Genomic DNA, 11,844 nt, shown 5'->3' with positions numbered 1-11,844 from the left:
CGTTTGTCAAAATTTGTATAACTGTACACTAAAAGAGGTGAATTTTACTATTTGACTATTTTCTAAGTCACTTCAGAGGTAAAAATGATACCTTGTGGCTTGCAAGGGTTATGTACCATAAAATTAGTTCAAAAGATCTAATTTGATAAGGTATTAGATGAGAGCTTTCAAAACAATATCAACTTTTCTCTGCAATATATAGACTTGCATAAATATGCATAACTGTTACCTTGTGTTAAAATGAATCTAACCTTGGAAGTGTTATCTGAACAAATGGGTCAGGCAAGATACCCAGACTCCAAACACGATCCCCATGTCTTGTGAAAATAACTTCGAAAATGAAACTTGTAATTCTTGATCAATTGTTATGTTGGATGTAACTGACATTTCTATATTCTTAAAAGGTATAAATATTTGTAGGACTTCAATGTCAAATCAGTCAGAGATGTGGTACTTCCAGCTGTCATACACATGGCTGAACGATTAAACACTTATGACTGTCAGATTTTTAAACAAATATCTGGGTGTCTTAACCTAGGTCCTCTAGAAAGCAGAGCCCAAGGCAAGGATTAAAGCACTGGTATTTTATTTTATTTATTATTTATTTTTATTATACTTTAAGTTCTAGGGTACATGTGCACAACATGCAGGTTTCTTACATATGTAACAGCCCAAATGTCCATCAGTGATAGACTGGATTAAGAAAATGTGGCACATATACACCATGGAATACTATGCAGCCATAAAAAAGGATGAGTTCATGTCCTTTCTAGGGACACGGATGAAGCTGGAAACCATCATTCTGAGCAAACTATCACAAGGACAGAAAAACAAACACTGCATGTTCTCACTCACAGGTGGGAATTGAATAATGAGAACACTTGGACACAGGGCGGAGAACATCATACACCAGGGCCTGTCATGGGGTGGGGGGATGGGGGAGGGATAGCATTAGGAGAAATACCTAATGTAAATGACGAGTTAATGGGTGCAGCACACCAACATAGCACATGTAAGCACTGGTATTTTATTTGGGATATGTAAGAACAGAGAGGTGAGGGCGAGGAAAAAGGTAAGTGAGGCAAGGAACGATGCATAGCAATGTGATGTAATGCATTACCTCACCGCAGGCTTCACAGTGAGCCAGGAAGACACACGCAGTGTTTGCCAGTGCATTTACTTAGCCAAACACATTTGCCAGACAACCTGTGTGTCTTCTCTGGAAGGCACGCAGGGCAAAACCATGGCCGAGAGGAGTTCACAGGAGGGAGACAGGAGGGGGCGTTTGCCTGCCAGGCTCCCTCCTGTCCTCTGCATTTCACTAATCAAGGCCCTCCAGAGGGAGCTGACTCCTCCATACTTCTGGATCATTGCCTTAAACCTGTCAGCAGAAGCTCAAGGAGTTGATGGGGTTGATGGAATCTGAGACAGTGCTCTAGAATCTGTGTTTCATACAGGATGAGATATAAATGAAACAAATGCTAAATAATGACACAAGGTACCTTGCCGAGAGAGGAATCATCCACCTGGAAGGGTAGGCTGTTTGTGAATAATGTAGGGTGGGAGAGAAGGCTTTACTAAGGAGATGGGCTTAAAGAATGTGAAGGATGTGCTCACAGAGGCCATAGGAGAGAAATTATAGCCAGGAGAACAACCTGAAAGACAAAGGACATGGTGGCATAAGCGCATATAACACAATGTACTCAGGAAATGGCTGGCATCCTGAGATATGGAGTGAAATACAGTACAGGACTTTGTAAACTCAGCTTGGAGTCCGATCACAGAAAGCCTTGACAAGGAACTGAAAATGGGTTCTGAAGGCCAGAAACCATTCAAGATTCCCAAAGGGAAAAACACAAATCAGCTTGTTTTCAGGACATAATTCTGGGGCATTTGCTAGAATTACATCGGAAAGGAGGTTCATACAGCATACTAGAAGGGGCCTCCCTTCCATAGTAGAAGTGTTTGTGGTGAACAAAAATTAAAATTTCAAAGATGGTAACTGTCAGAGTGGAGAAAAATAAAACTTAAATGTGTGCAGCAGGAGGAAAGTAAACAAAAACCAAGCTGACTAACCACCTTATTACAAGGCCACCATGACAAGACTAGAGCGTCCATCATCAACTTTTAGTGCCTCAATGTTAAGTACGGACAAATGAGCAGTAAATATGGTCATCGGGTATTTCAACAACACTTCTAAGAGCAGAGACAGAGGTATAAACAAATAGGGGACGGGGAAGAAAGAAAAAAAAATGTTGACTCAAGGAACAGAAGAAATGTAGAAATAATTGACATTGGAGAGATAATGAATTCATTTTCTTTTTTTTATTATTATACTTTAGGTTTTAGGGTACATGTGCACAATGTGCAGGTTTGTTACATATGTATCCATGTGCCATGTTGTTTTGCTGCACCCATTAACTCGTCATTTAGCATTAGGTATATCTCCCAATGCTGTCCCTCCCCCCTCCCCCCACCCCACGACAGTCCCCGGAGTGTGATGTTCCCCTTCCTGTGTCCATGGGTTCTCATTGTTCAGTTCCCACCTATAAGTGAGAAGATGCGGTGTTTGGTTTTTTGTCCTTGCGATAGTTTACTGAGAATGATGGTTTCCAGCTTCATCCATGTCCCTACAAAGGACATGAACTCATCATTTTTTGTGGCTGCATAGTATTCCATGGTGTATATGTGCCACATTTTCTTAATCCAGTCTATCATTGTTGGACATTTGGGTTGGTTCCAAGTCTTTGCTATTGTGAATAGTGCCGCAATAAACATACGTGTGCATGTGTCTTTATAGCAGCATGATTTATAGTCCTTTGGGTATATACCCAGTAATGGGATGGCTGGGTCAAATGGTATTTCTAGTTCTAGATCCCTGAGGAATTGCCACACTGACTTCCACAATGGTTGAACTAGTTTACAGTCATGAATTCATTTTCTAATAGCATTTTTTCCAGAAAAAAACGAGCTAGCTCTTGGAAATTAAAATCATAGAGCAGAAAAAATATATATAGCAGAAAATGTTGATAGCCAAAAGAAAGGTAGAAAATAAAGCTGAGAAAATCATCCTAAATTTTAAAAAAAGGCAAAAGGTTAAAAATGGAAAACAAGAGAAAAAAAAAAACTTAGAGGTACATTTCAGAAAATCCCACATTCAATTAATAAAACTCCCCCCCTCCCGCAAAGAAATGTGATTAAAATCGAAATATCCCAGAACTGAAGCACATAACTTGCCAGATTGAAAAAGCTCACTAAGTATTTAGTATTATGAATTAAAAAGCACCCACAATGGCTGGGGTCGGTGACTCACACCTATGATTTCAGCACTTTAGGAGGCCGAGGCGGACAGATCACTTGAGGTCAGGAGTTTGAGACCAGCCTGGCCAATGTGGTGAAACCCCGTCTCTACCAAAAATACAAAAATTAGTCAGGCGTGGTGGCATGTGCCTGTAGTCCCAGCTACTTGAGAGGTTGAGACAAGAGAATCGCTTGAACCTGGGAGACGGAGGTTGCAGTGAGCCGAGATCATGCTACTATACTCCAGCCTGGGCAACAGAGTGAGACTGTATCAAAAAAAAAAAAAGCACCCACTAAGGCATAACATGAAATTTCAAAACACCTGAGATAAAGATCCTAAAGCTGCCAGAGAGGAAAATTACAGGTCACAAATAAAAGCTCTGCAGTCAGGATAGCATAGGATTTCAACAGCAGAGATGAAATCTAGAACAACAATGAATAAATGCATTTAAAACTGCTTACCTACAATTCCACGATCAAACTATCAAAGGAGTGAAAGTGTAAAATAAACCCATTTCACTCAGGCAAAGGTCTTGAGAAGTTTATATCCCAATGACCTTGCCTGGGAAGCTGAAAGACATACTCCACCAAACAGGAAAGTAAACCAAAAAGCGGCAGCTATGGGATCCAGGAGACAGGAGAGGAAGAAATGACCAGGGTGAAGGTAAAGAGAAATCCCAGGGCAAAAGCTATGCCTGAGGTCTAGAGAATAACCAAGGTGCAGTGGCTCACGCCTGTAATCCCAGCACTTTGGGAGGCCAAGGCAGGCATATGACTTGAGGTCAGGAGTTCGAGATCAGCCTGGCCAACATGGTGAAACCCACTCTCTACCAAAAATAAAAAAATTAGTTGGGTGTGATGGTGCATGCCTGTAATCCTAGCTACTCAGGAGGCTGAGGTGGGAGGATCGCTTGAACTCAGGAGGCAGAGGCTACAGTGAGCCAAGATCTCACCACTGAACTCAAGCCTGGGCAACAGAGTGAGACCTTGTCTTCAAAAAAAAAGAATAACCACGGTGCCTGTTCTCGGCTGAGTTGTGTCATTCCAAAAGTCATCTTAAAGTTCTAACCACAGTATCTCAGTATGTGACTGTATTTGGAAATGGGCCTTTAAAGAGGTAAATAAGTAAAAGTGAAGTCACTAGGGTGGGCCCCAATCCAATATGACCAGCGTCCTTTTTCTTTTTTTTTTCTTTTAACATTCCAATTAGCATCCTTTTAAGGTAAGGAAATTTAGACACAAAGGGAAGACCATGTGAAGACACAGGAAGACGGCCATTTATAAGACAAGAAGAGAGGCCTCTGAAGAAACCGACCCTGCCGACACCTTGCTCTTTCCATCTCCAGAATTGTGAGAAAATTAATTTCTCTTATTTAAGCCACCCAGTCTGTGGTACTTTGCTATGGCAGCCCTAGTAAACGAATATAGCACCGAACCCAGAACAGGGGAACCAGGAAAGATTAAGAAAAAAAAAAGAATCTGATGTATATACAAGATTACATTATGCTATCAGAGATTTGGGGGATGAATTCATCATCAATCCATAGGAAAAGGGGCAAACAAATGAAGTAAAAGTGAAGGGGGAAAAGTGGTCTGAGAAACACAATCATGGTACACTATGGCTCATGATGAATATTTAGCTAGTAAATAACATGAACTTAGAACGCTGACTTAACCAAAGGTTGAGAAACAACTGTGGTGTGCTGTGAGTGGATATTATGAAAGAGCTAAATTCTTATCTACCATAGGAGGAAATCAACAGGTAATAACACAAATGGAAAAATCAAGAAGTGGCGATATAAGCACATTATTTAAATATGGAGGCAAATGACAATAAATAATGCAAAAATACTTAAAGTGGCTGCCTTTGGGAAATGATAACCAGGAGTAAGGTGGAAGACCGCCCCTTTTCATGATAATCTCAGTGGAGATATTTGAATTGTCAACAACTCATAGGTGTTTATGAATAATAAAAGAATTTTAAAACCTAAACAGACCACTAAAGACCTTTTTATTATTTTTAAATTCTATATATACATATATTATTTTGAGACAGAGTCTTACTCCGTGGCCCAGGCTGGAGTGTAGTGGGGTGATCTCGGCTCACTGCAACCTCCGCCTCCCAGGTTCAAGCGATTCTCCTGCCTCAGCCTCCCAAGTAGCTGGGATTAGAGGTGAGCGCCATCACACCCAGCTAATTTTTCTATTTTTAGTAGAGATGGGGTTTTGCCATGTTGGGCAGGCTGGTCTCCAACTCCTCAGCTCAGGTGATCTTGGCCTCCCAAAGTGTTGGGATTACAGGCATAAACCACTGCGTCTGGCCTAAAGATATTTTTAAACAAAGAGTTGCTGGTCCTCTTAGCCAGACACAGAACAAGCGTGTTAAATAAATAAGACATGAAACATCTAATGGTGACAAGATTTTTTAACAGGCCATGTTAACTGAAATGAGGATGACACAGAGGGGACAATAGCGTCAGGAAAGTTTTTTGAAGGTGTAGTGTTTATATGATGGCACTTCTGCTGACAATGTCCTCCTCAGAAGTTGCCTGCCCAGGGGCTCTTTAAAACAGACTAGCTGGATTTCCATGTCTGCCCCTGCTTGTTCTTTTTGCCTCGCCAGTTGTCTGGCTCTGATTTCTTCCCAAGTGGGCTTCATGATGTATTCATGATGAGCCTTCATGACATACTCTACAAGACTAGCCTTTTAGCAAGAACTTTTATATCTCTGTTAAATGTGGCAAGCAGAGAAAAATTGTATAGCCATCACTTAGATGAAATATAGCAATGTGACCAAGCCTATGTTATAAAAATCATGTAGGTTTTACTTATTTTCCTTTCTCTTTGTCCTTAACTTCCTCCAGGCAGGATTGCTTGCACGTAGTCCTTTTGGGAGAGGGTAGTCATTAATAAGCGATTAACTTCATATCCTAATCCCCAGGGGCAGCTTGCAAGATTAATGAACTTGTTTTTCTTGTAAAGAACAATGATCCCTGGGTCATGCTGACCTCCTTGATGGCACCCAGAAGTTTGACTGGCCAAGGGATGCAAGCAGCTTTGATAATCAGGGGATCTCACTTCCCATATACCTACCTTACTCATAAAAGCCACCGGTTACGTGCAAAGCAAGGCTGAATTTGAGAATTTGCCTCTCCCACCCTCGTGCTTTGGTCAAATTGAATAAACCTTTCTCTGCTCTGAAGCACTGATGTGTCAGTGTTTGGCTTACTGCACATCAGGTACTTGAACCTAACTTTTGGGGTTCTGCAACAGATTTTGGCAACCATGCCAGGGCTAGCATGGCAGTAGGCCCCAGTCAGGTTAGGCGAACGAGTGCTGCAGCAGCTGCCCAAGTGTGTTGGTCAGGGGGCCCCTAAAGTCGCTCTTCTAGGTCAGCGTAGGCTGCTGTTGGTACTCCAGAAGCTTAGAGCAGAGAAACATCTCAGACTGCTATCTGGACTTCCGGTTTTTGTCTGAAGGGTAAGTCACTGCAGTGCACACAGCCATCTCACTCTCTCTGCTTGCATTGTGAAGAGGGCCCCTTTGGGGTTGTAATAGAATGGTGGACTATGCCCATTTGCTTGTCTGCTTTCCTGTAGGGAGTTTGGTTTTCTGTTTGTGATTTTGTTTTGTTTTGTTGTTGTTGTTGTTTGGTTTGGGGGATGTGTGTGTGTGTGTGTGTGTGGTGTGTGTTATGTGAAAAGACTGAACAGGGTAAATTTGGAATTGATCCCAGAGAGTTGCATCATTGGCTGCATTCTCCAGAATTGGGCCATTTTCAGCTATGAGCCCATGAAGAAAAATAAAATTTTTTTAATTGTAATGCTGCTTGGCCTCAATATGCCTTAGAATTTGGGAAAAAATGGCTGACAAACAGTTCTTTAAGTTATGCTACTATAATACAACTGGAACTATTCTGTAAGAGCAGAGAAAATAGGATGCAATTCTATATGTCCAGGCTTTTATACTCTTGTATCAGAATGAACCTACTCAAAAGAGGTGAAATTTGATGCTGCAAAAGGAAAAACAGCCCAAACCTAAGGTTTTAGACTCCCACCATTAGATGGGGAAGACAGGGCACTGCTTGGTGCTTTGAATCCCCTGAATACTCATCCTGATCCTCTGCCCCCCAGTCAGCTATGGCTCCAGCACCTCCACCTCCTTATGGGATTGTCTGGAGCAGGAGGGGAACACTCCCAAACCTGTCCTCCCCATGGAATTAGGACAGGTTGTGGTCTCCCCTTCCTGCAACTGACAGGAAACCCAGTTTGGCCTGGGACCCACTGGTCCCTTAGTAGGGCAGTTTCCTCTGTGTCAATTCCCCACTGTGGGACTTGAATGGACAACAGGTTGGCACGATGTGGTTACATTTCCTTTTCCCACTTTGGAGCTGTTCAGGTGGAAAAACAGTAATCCCCCCTATCCCAACCCAAGCAAATGGCTGCGCTATTCTTGTCTATATTTCTGACCTACCACCCCACAAGGGCAGATACTCACTTTGCTAAAGTGCTGCTCACAGCAGAAGAAAGGCATGTAGTCACAGAAAAGGCTAGGCAAGAAGCAAACCGGCTCCATCTGGAGGCGGGAAACAATCACCCCTGGCCAATAGACTCAGTCCCTAACGCAGAGACCAGTTGGGATGTAAATGATGGGGCCTTTCCCTCTTAGGGCACTATGAGAACTGCATCCTTGAAGGTTTGAAGAAAGGGGTTACTCAGGTTAAGAGCCTCAATAAGGTACAGGAAGTACAGCGGCAAGCATATGAGGACCCTTTGTAATTCCTAGAAAGACTCCATCAGACATGTGGAAAGTAGGTTGACGCTAACTAACCCTGAGGCACCGGACAATCAGAGAATGGTCAATGTGACCTTTATCAGCCACAGTGCCCTGATATTCAAAGAAAACTGCAAAAGGTAAATGGGATCCTTGGGTTGCCAATCTCACATTTAGTGGACTTAGCTTTTAAAGTATGCTATGCTCAGGATGAGGCTCAGGAAAGTGCAAATTGAAGCAACAAGTAACTCGCTGGTGGCTGTGCTTGACTACCAACCTAGGGGAAAAGGAAGAAATCAAAGAGCGGTTCACACCCCCTTCAGAAAAAATAATGTGCCTATTGTAATAAGGAGGGACTAGGGACTAGGGACTTTCCAATTATTGCTCCACTTTGACCAGTTAAACATTTCCCCTACCCTTCTTCCCACTCACTCTATAAAAGTCTCCCCACACGCTCCTTCAAAGGAGCCCTGAATCATTCTGACTTGGAGCGCCAGATTCATGAATCATCGTCTGCTCAAATAAACTCTTTAAAATGTTAACGTGTCAGAGTTTACCTCTTAACAGTTCCTATTCTATTTTTTTTCAGCTTGGTAGAATTAGAGTTCATACTAGAGGAACCTAATGATTGGTCTTCTCCAAAGAGGTTTTTCATCAGTGGAAGACCCTCCCAGCCCTTCTCCATTATCGGTGCCCTTTCTCTTTTTACATTCATGGGTTGTTGGTCTAGGCTCACAGAGGTTGGTCTAGGCCACAGAGGTGGCCTGTGGGCCAAAAAATCCAGCCATTTAGTATGGCTGGGAGCTATGAATAAACTTTTTATACTTTTAAATAGTTGTTATAAAAACAACAGAAATGACAAAGAAGAATATGTGACCGCCTAAAATATTTCCTATCTGGTCCTTTACAGAAACTGTTTTCTGATCCCTAGTTTAGGAGAACCCCCCAGCAGGCCTGTTCTGCAGGCAGAGACCCTGGATGACCATCAACCCAGCCCCACTGTAGGCACCATGGCCATACAGGCACCACTGTTGCACACCTGCTCCATGGAGAGAGGGCAGAGGAGGGGAGAAGGGAACAAAAATTGAGTAAAGCAAAATTTGGTTTTACAAATGAATAAATATTGACAAACACCCTAAGCCCAGCTGTGGCTGGAACAGAGCATACCACAACACCACCATGCATGGCTGGCACAAACATCCAGGCCCTGGAGTCCTCTCTTTCCTCACAGCCTGCCCCATCAGCAGTGCTTTCTCCAGTCTGTACATCTGGGCTCTCTCAGCAAATTGTAATGTCTTGCCTCTCACTGGGTGCTACAGAATCCCTCCTCAGGAAGAAGAGGCAGTGCTCCTCAGAGACCCCTTTTCATCAAGGAGGGCTAAGCATTGGGCTGAGGGCAGCAGGAGTCAGAGACCCTCTGATGGGTCTAAGATAATCAGGGGTCCTCAGCTGTCTGAAGGCTGCCCTGGAGTGCTGCGTCTTTGTTGGCAATGTGGACTGTTTCCAGCAGAGCTGTCTCCCTCAGGGTCATTGCTCCTGTCAGTCTCTGGGCACCACCTTCCACCCAGGGGGCACATTGGGAGAGTAGAGGTGAAGTGGCCATCCCTCCTCAGTGGTGCCCATTCTCTTCCTTCTCGCCCTCCATCCAGCTGGCCCTGACCCATGATCAGTCTCTGCATTTCAGTGACTCCCAAGCACACTGTGGCTTCCACTTTCCACATTCTGCAGCCTCTTCATGAGAACAATCAACCATTCATGTTCCATATTCACCATAAGCAAAGCAAGAAAGAGAGCCCTTGCCTTTCATGAGATTCTTGGTAGTCCTCTGGGAAATCTGCCTCCCCACACAGTCTCTCTGCATGTGCCCAGGGCCACCACATCTTCTCAGGGATACACTCACATGGCCAGGTCCTGGAATTGCCTTACATTGGCAGCTGGTTCTTGGAAACCCCATGGAATGTGTCACACCAACTTCCTCCAAACCCTACCAAGCAGAACTCAGGGATTTTAGCACTTTCTCTAAATCTCTGCCTTGGTTGACCATCCCTGAATTGACTGGTTTGTGCCTTAACTGGGGTTAAGTGAAGAAACTCCAGTCAGAGCAGAGCATGGTTTGAGTTCATTGGACACAGAAAATGTGTCCAAGCTTCCTTCTACCCCAGCTGACAAAGGCAGCCTGCCTCAGTCAGCTCAAGCTGAGTTTCGGGGTTGGCTTGCAGTGGGTCTTATGTGGATGAATGAGAAGGCTCCTGAAGATCCGTATTTGTGAAGATAGGGGTCCTGGGTGAGGATCGCATGGGAGTCCCAGAAATCCAGACATCATCAGACCCTCCCAGCCTTCTTCCCAAAGAGTTCTGAGGAGCACTCCCAACAACGGGAGCCTGTGCATGGTAAAGGGCCTGCCTCCCTTTAAAGCTTGTAGGGGAAGTATGCCCAGCTCTTCAGGCCAAGGGAGGTCCCAGGCCACCATAGCTCTCATGCTCCCAAGGCAGGAGTTTTTCCTCCACCCACCTTCCCACCTGGAAGCACCTCCTGGAAAGTGGTGTACATATTGTGGTCCCAGGAATAAGCAGGTGGGCCCACTATTGTATATGTGGGCCATGATGGCAAGGACCATAAAGTAAATGCAGGTGTAGTTTTCAGATGGTGACCTGAACATGGCCTCCAGCCGGAAGATAAAGATCAAGAAGGGTTATGCATGGCTGATGGACAGCTCTCCACATGTTAGGTCATCCCCAGTGTGCAGCTGGATTGCTGTGGGCTTTTGGGTCATTGGGCCTCCAGGAGCAGTCATTAGTGATGTCCACTCACAGAGTTCAGCCCTAGGTACAAAGTTTAGCAGAAAAAGGTGGACTAACTAACTAGGGTTTGGTCCACCCCTAGGTTTAAAACTCCAGAGTCCAGCATGTCCCTAACCAGAAGGCCACTGGCTGCTCCCCTAAGCTCCAAACTGATGGAGAACACCCCCAACCACCACCAGTACCCACCATGGAAATTAGGGAACAATACAGGTGCAGGGAGAGGCAGACCAGGCTGGCTTCCGACAGAAGACTCAGTGTAGAATCAGCTGCAACAGCCAAATAAAAGTTCAGATGCCCTCCCCAGCAACTCACGTGGACATGAGCCCAAGAAACTAGCACAAAACATCTCCAGTCATGCCCCTTGAGGTCCCAGGGAGCTGGAATTTGGGGGAATGTCAGGTCACACCCTAGTTGTAATCAAGCAGGAAACTGCAATCAGTCACAGCACTTTGGCATAACTACACACCAGGCTGAATGTCCAAAGGTTGTTTGCACAGGAAAAACCTTAGGAGCATCCTGCTAGGGGCTGGTGTGCCAGGCAGACATCATTGTGAAATCCCACAGTGCGCAAGCAACCTGTGGCATCCTGTATTTGGGTTTGGGTTGCCAGAAGCAGATCCTGGTATGAGGGTTTCTGTGCAAGGGATTTATTTAAAAAGTGTTCCTAGGAGAGAATTATCAGGGTGTGGTGAGGCAGGCTGGAGAGGAAGTAGCCAAGCAAGGGTATGGACTTAGCACAGTCCTAGGTGCAGCCTGATCCTCAGGGGGCAATGCAGGGATTGTCCCTACTTAAATCAGGGAACTGAGCTTTCCTGGGGCATCTCACAGTCACTCCCTCTGAGAGGCCCCAGGGCAATGTCAGCTCCCATACTTGTGTTCTCTGAGCCTGTGCTCTCTAAGCCTCTGGGCAAAGCCACTTAGTCCCCAAGGTCCAGGCTCATAGAAGAAAGGGTAGGGGATGAGGTGAGGA

Source organism: Symphalangus syndactylus, chromosome 14 (assembly GCF_028878055.3).
Source record: "Symphalangus syndactylus isolate Jambi chromosome 14, NHGRI_mSymSyn1-v2.1_pri, whole genome shotgun sequence".
Taxonomy (NCBI): domain Eukaryota; kingdom Metazoa; phylum Chordata; class Mammalia; order Primates; family Hylobatidae; genus Symphalangus; species Symphalangus syndactylus.
Note: the sequence above shows the minus strand (reverse complement) of the source record.